General features: G+C 35.5%; 1 long non-coding RNA gene across 2 annotated transcripts in view; it reads left to right on the top strand.

Moving 5' to 3' along the window:
- Nucleotides 1-3020, top strand: part of LOC128249660 (uncharacterized) — a 445267-nt gene that overhangs the window by 363869 nt on the left and 78378 nt on the right. The gene's annotated exons all lie outside the window — the stretch shown is intronic.

Raw genomic sequence — 3020 nt, 5'->3', positions numbered from 1 at the left:
GTCTACTGGGCAACTTCTTTCAACTAACGTACATAATGTTTTAGTATTTTTTTAAAAAATTTATATATATATATATATATATGTGCGTGTGTGTGTGTGTATGCGCGCGCGTGTGTGTGTGTGTGTGTGCGTGTGCGTGTGTGTAATCGTTTCTACTGGTACTTATGCCATAAAATTGAAAAGGCAAAAATGACCTCGGAGAAACTTGAACACAGAACGGAAAGGCAAAATGCTCAGCGGCGTTTCGTCCGGCGTGCTGACGATACTGCCAGCTCACCGCACGTGTTACGTTCAGGGCTCCACGCAGGCTTTCATAATCTAGTCTGCTTTCTTCATAGTTGTTACCTAACTATTATACAGTATTACTAATTATACAGTATTACTAATTATGAGTGACAGAGTGAACGTAGGAAAAAGGGATAAACATAAGTTTAAATGAAAATTCATGCACGCATTTCACAATGATGGTTGTTTGGAACCCTGCGATAAATACTCCAAATGCTCAATCACGAATCCTCAAGGAATACATTATTGTATCAACCATAAGGTTCCAGTTTGAACCCTATCGCGTGGCACCTTGAGCACGTGTCTTCTTATTATTCCGGGCCGAACGAAAGTTGTGAGTGGATTTGGTAGACAGATACTGAAAAAATCCAAGGCAATATATCATGTGAGTGTCGTGTGTGTGTTTGTGTGTTTGTGTATGTGTTTGTCTCCCACCACCGCTTGACAATTGGTGTTGGTTTGTTTACTTTCCAGTAGGATAGTGGTTTGCCGAAAGTATCGATAGAATAAGTATCAGGTTTAGAAAAGTACTGGGACCGAGCCGTTCGACTAAAGTCCCTAAAAGCAGTGCCCCAGCATAGACGGAGTTTAATAAGCTAATCAAGCAAAATGTAAAAGATGTATGAATATATGCATGTATGAACGTATGTACGTACGTATATATGTATGTATGACCGTATATATTTTAATATACAAAATCATTTTATAATGTTATATACAGTTATTACTTTTTTTTTACATAATACAATTATGCATTTATTATACAGAAGCAATAGCATGTTCATTTAATTAGCAGAAATGCTTTCCAGAGCTTTAATGAAGATAAACTTTCTCAAATCTCAAGAATCTTTCATAGAATTCTTGCAGAATAGGCAGTGACATGTTTGTGCAGTCTTGTCTTCATTCCACTATCCCACAGCTTCATAGATAGCAGTCTGAGTGTTGTGCCAAGTGCACCGGACCAATTGTCACCTTTATGTTGCACAATCTCGTCATGTCTCTGGCTAAATTCTGATGCAACTCAATTTTCTCAGTTTGTTTGGTATCTCCTCTACTGTTGTAAACTTATATCTGACCCTTTTTCCTACTGAGTGTGAATGGAGAAATTTCATAAAATTTTGTCGAAGCCATTCGTCATTACAGCCTCTGACACATGCTCATAAGTCAGCAAATCTGACTAACAATTCAATGCAATCTATCTCTAATAAAGTCATGCATGCGTCTATACTTTTTTGTTGTAGCTCACTACATTTGGTTTGGAGATGGTTATCATGGTCGTTATCATTATTGTTTAACACGGCAACTTCGCTAGGAAACGTAAGAATGTATCTGCCGTCATCTGCTAGTGAGCGAAGGTAACTCTTCATTCAGATTTCGAAAACACTGCGTTGCCCTATCTTCATATTTATAACTATCTCTTCAATCCAATTTGTGTACGTGACACTTAGAGTTCCTAAGTGTATAACAGCTACAACATTCATCTTCTTCAGTCATCACACTCTTTTTAACTCCCACTTCAAATCATCATATTTGGTTTGCTTCTCTTTTCTTTCCGATAATCTGTTATCACCAGGCGCTTTATATTGCTTTGGATGATCTTAGTCGATTGATATATACCACAGTAGAGTTACCTTGTCATTCTCGATCACTCATATGTTATAGCAAGATATGAATATATGATTTAATATGTAAATTAGTAATGTGTGGAAGTATGAATAATTTTCATCTTCTTGTGGCAAACACCGTCGTTATCATTATTATTATTACAAGTACTTGCCAGTTGATATTATTACTACTATAGCTAATTGTTCTCACTCATTCTGGCTCAATCCAATCCATACTTGTCACAAATTTGCCAATAAATCATTCTTGTGACATCGTATCTTCTTTTGTATCCTTTTTGAACCAGTTTCGTACATTCATTCAGGCTATCCCTTACAGAATCACGTTTATAACAGCGCAATCTTCACTGGTCACTTACTCCTGTATCGTCAATCCCACATATGCCGTAATTGATCTTAAGTGGTTGTTCCGGCGTAGCACAGATAAGCACGTCTGTCCTTGGCTTGAAGCCACTTTTCTTTAGCAAACGTCACATTCCATTAGTATCTGCATTACTGCTCAATGCACACGGAAACAACCCGTACATATTTTTACCATTCCATTATCTTTCACTCAGTATTCTTTTTTCTTTTTCTTCATACTCCTCTCTTTCCACGTATGTATCTATCCAGATTTCCTCACTACGTTCACAAAGAGTTCTATAGTATTCTTCATCTACGACATCAGGCAATTTTCTCATGAGGATATATGATTCTCAACGCTGATTAACCCTCGCCCACGTTAGTGTCTAGTAACACAACCTGTCAATATCGTTCTTAAAGTAGCATGTTCCGTAACCCATTATTAATGTTGTTGTTACTGTTGTTAATGTTTTTATCTTTATTATTGTTATTTATATTATCCCGTATTCCGTTTCATTATGATGTCAAACGTAATCGAGAGTAACGTTCGACTGCGACACTGACATTAGTGAAGACATACAACAAAAACATATATATATATATATATATTTCTATATATATATATATATATATATACATACAAATGTACACACGAATATATATATATACATACGTAGACATATATGAATATATGCATACAGGTATATATACATATACGTATATATATATATATATATATATATATATGTGTATATATATATATATATATAT

The sequence above is a fragment of the Octopus bimaculoides genome, chromosome 17 (assembly GCF_001194135.2).
Source record: "Octopus bimaculoides isolate UCB-OBI-ISO-001 chromosome 17, ASM119413v2, whole genome shotgun sequence".
NCBI classification, from domain to species: Eukaryota; Metazoa; Mollusca; class Cephalopoda; order Octopoda; family Octopodidae; genus Octopus; species Octopus bimaculoides.
This window is presented reverse-complemented; position numbering and strand designations above follow the sequence as displayed.